Source organism: Halichoerus grypus, chromosome 4 (genome assembly GCF_964656455.1).
Source record: "Halichoerus grypus chromosome 4, mHalGry1.hap1.1, whole genome shotgun sequence".
NCBI classification, from domain to species: Eukaryota; Metazoa; Chordata; class Mammalia; order Carnivora; family Phocidae; genus Halichoerus; species Halichoerus grypus.
The window spans coordinates 50,302,300-50,308,299 of NC_135715.1; the positions used below are offsets into that span (position 1 = coordinate 50,302,300).

The 6,000-nt window shown below is 37.7% G+C and overlaps 1 long non-coding RNA gene across 1 annotated transcript in view; it reads right to left on the reverse strand.

Moving 5' to 3' along the window:
* Positions 1 to 5,442, reverse strand: part of LOC144381476 (uncharacterized) — a 28,798-nt gene extending 23,356 nt beyond the window's left edge. The window contains exons 1-2 of the long non-coding RNA XR_013446724.1: positions 5,296 to 5,442; positions 1,073 to 1,187 (exon numbers count right to left, since the gene is read on the reverse strand). This is a non-coding gene — a long non-coding RNA (uncharacterized LOC144381476). The remainder of the gene's footprint in view (positions 1 to 1,072; positions 1,188 to 5,295) is intronic.
* Positions 5,443 to 6,000: the final 558 nt, after the last annotated feature.

Genomic DNA, 6,000 nt, shown 5'->3' on the forward strand with positions numbered 1-6,000 from the left:
AATGTTCCATCTCAAGGGCGTGAATTTTCTCCATAGGGGGTTGGTATGCTAATAAGATTTCAAAACAAACAAAGCTTTCCTTTTAGCCGTATCCTTATTAAAAACAAAAAAAATAGCACTCATTGCAGAGAGATATGAAAGAAAAAGAACAGATTTACTGACAGCATAATTCTAGGCAAATTACTTAATCTCACATTTTCGTAATCTGTAAAATGGGAATAAAAGGAACCCATGGGGTTGTGTTAAGGGATGAATGAAGTAGTCTGGTTACCCACCACACTGCCTGACAAAATTCCTTTCTCTGGCACTTGTGTGACATTTTCATCCTGCTGGCTAGTGTTCTTTATGACAATACAGGGGACTCATGAGTCAGTTCTCCTGGGGCTCATATTTGTATTTAAAGAGGGGCCTTCTGGAGTTTTAATTAAAAAAAGAAAAAAGTGACTCTGAGGATAGGCATTCCAAGTAGCAAGTCAGACTTGTAAGGATAGTGTTTTGAAATGGGAATAACCCCCAAGTAAGGCAAGCCAACTCACACATGTGATTTCATCTCCTACGTGAGGCAGAAATATGTTTACTTAAAGCCAAATATTCTCAATCTCAGTGATCCCAAGTTGCTTATAATAAGATTTTCTCTGAAATATCAAACCATATATTTTACCTTGGGTTATTTCACTGGTAAAGAGGATAACCCTGATTTTGGAAAGATTTGACATGCCAATTTATCCACAATATGGATCTAGAATATTAAGGTACCAACCTTTTACTTCATTTTGCTTTGAATAAAGTAAGACAATTACTCTGCTTGAGGATACAGTATTTCAAGTGTGAAAAGTTGAAAATATTTTTATTTTTCTTATATGACTACAAATTAACTGTTTATATTCCCCTTCTCTCTCCCTTTCCCACCCCAACCCTCCCTCTATATACAGCCTGAAAATAAGTTAGACAGGTTGAATAAAGATCTACACTCCATAAGGATTTTAATTAATAATCATCTGAGACGGGTTTGACCATCTGCTTACCTGGAGTTAATGTATAACTTTTTGAGCTTCATAATATCATGATTTACCTGTTTTCTAGTGCCCACAGATAATGACTGATGGTCTGTCCAGTATTAATTTCACTTAAATCTACAGGCTGTAGAGGAGAGGTGGGAGGGAAAGTGTCTCGTGTGGGAAACAGTTCTGTTAAAAAAAAAAAAAAGAGCAAAATTAATTTTCTAAGCAGCCACACTAAACGGCTCAATCAGCTACTTGACAAAACACTTCCTTCCCTAACATAACCCTCTTAAATGTCAACCAATAAAAGTCATCACTTACCTGGAAAGTTTATCTTTTCTGTGTTTAGAGGAAAGCTACCTGACTATATACCCAGAAACGTGGATGTGTGGGTAGGTATGCGTGTGTGTGTGTAATGTTTGTGAGGTGAGGGCGTGTGCAGGGATACACATATAAAGCTACTTCTGCTCTTCTCTAAATGGCAGTATAAACCTGCTACTTGGTGACTCATTTCATAAGGTGATTACTTCTCACCCATAGACATTTCTAATTTTGACAAAAAAAAAAAAAATATGCCAATATACTTATAGCGTTTAAACAAATTTTGGGGGCGCCTGGGTGGCTCAGTTGTTAAGCGTCTGCCTTCGGCTCAGGTCATGATCCCAGGGCCCTGGGATTGAGCCCCGCATTGGGCTCCCTGCTCCATGGGAAACCTGCTTCTCCCCATCCTGCTCCCCCTGCTTGTGTTCCCTCTCTCACTGTGTCTCTTTCTGTCAAATAAATAAATAAAATCTTTAAAAATAAATAAATAAACAAATTGTGTTTTGTTCATGAAATATTCTACCCTAAATGGCCATTGTGGACCATCAACCGAACCAGCAAACTTCTGCAACAAATGAACACCGAAGTTACCAAACCCTTGCTGTGAATGAGTGACCTAGGAACATTTCCCCTAAGGATTTCAGCAGCATTTTACCATTCTCATTGGTAACTCTTCTTCCATTCTAAAAAAATTTTTAGAAAGAGAAAATTTGATTTGATTTGATTTGTTTGATTTGATTAAAGTTTAATCAATGTTCGATAGAATCCTGCATCTGCAAGGGTTATGAAATTTTCCATCACCAGAACTGTGTAGGGGAGAAAAACTGTCAAGATGGCTAGACAGAGAAAGTTTAGGATTGCAGAAGGTCCGCTCCTTGAACAGGTGAAAAGCAGCAACAGGTTTTGTTAAATTAACTTCTACCCCAAAGCTCTTCTAGGGAGCAATTGGACCATTTATTTTGTTTGGTCATCTGTCTCATTAATATTGTTTGAAGGCTCTATTCCACTTGCCTTCCATAGTCCCCTCTGCCATTCAACCCCTCCTCTGTCTGGTTTGCCCTATTTATTGATTTTTAAATATTTTATATAATTTAGTTATGATTCCAAAGGTTACAGTAGCAAGACAAATTGTCTCCAAGACTTCCAATGTGATCTTCTATGATTTATTTTTTAAATTAATTTTTGAACAGCCTCACTCAGTATGCCCTTTCTTTCTTGTCTTCTACTCTTCAGGTTTTGCTTTCCTCAGTAAGATTTTTTTCTTTTGTTCATATGACTCCTCAATTTCTACTTTTTAATTCCACCATTTTTCTTTGCTGAACATAGTCACTGGGCTATTAGTAAAGCACTGGTGTTAAATCTCAACTGAATCTCTCAGATTACCCATACGTATTTCATTCCTACTTTCACTCATTCCAAAGACCATTAAAACATACCTGAGCTCTACTGGCCAATACACTGAGTATACTGAAGCAAGTCACAGGTTTATTTATCAAGAAAGTTCATGACTTCTCTCTATCCATGCACATCAGCTACCGACCACACAGCACTACCCCTGCATCATGGGGCAGCCTCTCTTCAACACCCATAAAAATATTATAATAACATGCTTCCCAATATTCTTCCCAGGAGAAAAGGAAGGAGATGGAAGATGGGAGAGAATCAGTCACCGTATTCCAGGGTGGTAGTGGAGCAAAATGACAGACACAGGCTAGTGAGGAGGAGAAATCATGAAGGCAATGATCAAGTGCTCATTGTTTGTTGAAGGAAAAATTATTAACATAGGCCAAGTGTCCAGCTGAAGAGCAAGGGATGTGTAAAATGGTGAGTTCCTTAAAGAGATAGTTCATATGCCCAGAAGTCAAAAGAACAAGCCTAAGCAGGAGTACACAGATTTCGTCAGCAATTCGCTTGGGAAATTACTGGTATAAAGGCGAAGGTATATAGGAATAATCTTCCTAAGCAAGCAAAGGACAAAGAAGAGAAGGAAGAAGAAAGTTCAGTCAGAAAAAGGTAAAAGTGGACAAATATGAGAGACTTTAAAGGACACATGCTCTTAAGAAGGAGAAGAAAATTAAAAATCCAGAACCGTTTTAGCTGTATAATGATCATACACATGTGATACATATACATATACATATATGTTTATATGTGGAAGGGAAAGACAATATAGAAATTTCTCATATCACTGAATATACAATGTAAATTACTATTTCACTAAATTTTGTGCAATTTATACATTCAGGCTATAAGTGAATGTGATCAGATTCATGACTTGATGGCATGGCGGACTACTGCCAATACGTGATACTGAATTGCTTTTAAATTCTTTTTATATTCAGATAATTTTGCAAAAAGCACATGAATGCATAAGTAAAAGAAGTAAATGAGTGCATATCAACAAATCCATCACGACCTTGTTATAATATACAGGCAAAGATCTAATTCCATGAAGCATATGTCCAATTCAGCATAGCTCTTTCGAATCCACAGCCCTAAATTTTTCTAAGCAACATTTTTCACAAAGAGCTTTAATTTCTGCAGGAGTTAAATCAACCAAAATGCTAAACTTGGAAGGGAATGGTGTACAATTACAAAAATAAAGGGATAATTAGGTATAATATTCTAGAATACGTAGAACTGTTTACTTCTTGCAGGCAGTGGTTTTTCCAAATAAAAGCTCAGGGTGAATTAATTGTTGTAAAATAAATACACAATCAAGCAAATAACATTTTATAATTCCGAAACAAGCATATAATAGAAACTGTTTCAAAGATGCCTAATCCAAAGGAACTGGCAACTGAGAGTAGATTTGTGAATTAGCAAACGTGATGATCTGGCAGTCAACATTTCCGGTTCCCCATGTTTGAATGCATGCTATAGAATGAGTGAAAAGCACACAGGAAATTAAATATATGCAGCGTATGAGAAATTAAGCAGGTGGAGGGATGGAGAAGGGGAATGAGGGAACTAGTCGAGAGGGGAACAGGACAGCAGGGAAACGGGAGAAGGAAGAAGAGAGGGAAATGAAAAATATTTGACTACTCAGAAAATCTGTTTATCTTCTTTGTTCAACATCTTCTATTGATCACCATCAGTGCTGGCAAATAGCTTGAAGCTGTGATCCTGAATTGATATTTAATTAAAATCCAGTTCTACTTTAATAATATGGTAAACATATCACAATTCTGGATGTAAATAACATCAGCAGATGAAGGATAAAAGAAGAATCAAAACTAAGTGCTAGGAAGTTTACAAAGAAGGCAAAGAGCAAATCATGCAAAGAAAAACAATAATTAAATTCTGCTTCCAATTTATTGTTATCATGGCTTTTATTAAGATTCTGCTTTAGTCCAAAAGCTATTTTCTTTCTGTCTTATTTGTCTTGCCAAGGAGGAAAATAAGCACAAACTGCATTTTATTCTTCTTATCCATGAAATCAGAGCCAAGGGCTACCCTCAACAACTCATCCCCAGCTCTCAATGGGCTGGATTATTTTCTTGATCATCACTTTTCATTTCCTCTGGGCAAAGTTCCTTCCCAAAATTCTTACCCTTGGTTACATTAAAATACCAGGAGTAATGGGAGTTATAGGTGTTTATCTAGGGAAAGATTTGGTATTTGAGATAGATTCTACTAGTCAACCCAGCCAACTTTTTTGACAGCCACTTAGATTTCCAAGCATCCTAATGGGTTCTACTTTCAAGGTATGCTGTGTTCCCCTGGGAGCCATTGCCATGCAGATATGTTCATATTTATATATCTGTACGCATGCCCATGTATAAAATGAGAAAATGTTTATGAGATTTTTTTATAATTTGAAAAGTATTTTCCAAATTCAAAGTAATTTTTTAATTACAATGATTAGTTAGTGTTATAAATCTTTGTGCTTCGTCCAGCAAGTGGGCTAAATTGTGATTCCTTAGTGGCCTGGAATAGTTACAACTATAAAAAAAAACAAAAACAGGGGCACCTGAGTGTCTCAGATGGTTGAGTGTCTGCCTTCGGCTCGGGTCATGGTCCCAGGGTCCTGGGACCGAGCCCCACATCGGGCTCCTGGCTCAGCAGGGAGCCTGCTTCTCCCTCTCCCTCTGCCTCTCTCCCTGCTCATGCTCTCTCTCTCTCTGTAAAACAAAACAAAACAAAACAAAAAAACAAAAACAAAAAAAAACTTTAGTCTCCCCAGGTAAGGAAGTGCCTTAATTCGTTTGAGCTATTCTAACAAAAACATCATATACCGGCTGGTTTAAACAATAAACATTTATTTCTCACACTTGTGGAGGCTGAGAAGATGAAGATCAAGGTACTGGTAGATTCAGGCAGATCCCCCATCTAGTGAGGACCCACTTGCTAGAGGGCTTTCTTTTCACGGTGTCCTCACATGGTGGAAGGTGCAGTAGATCTCTGACGGGCCATTTATAAGGCCACTAATCCAATGCATGAAGGCTACACCCCCACAACCTGATCACCTCCCAAAGGCCCCACATCTCAACCACCATCACATCAGGCATTAGGATTCAACATACGAAATTGGGGAGACACAAACCTCCAGTCCATGGCAGGAAGACTTATTAAAGGTCAATTTTTTTCTTTTCCCCCAGATTAGAAGTTCTGATCTCATGAAATAGAAGCATTGAAATTTCTGCTTCATTTCATCATCCCATCTATCCATGGCACC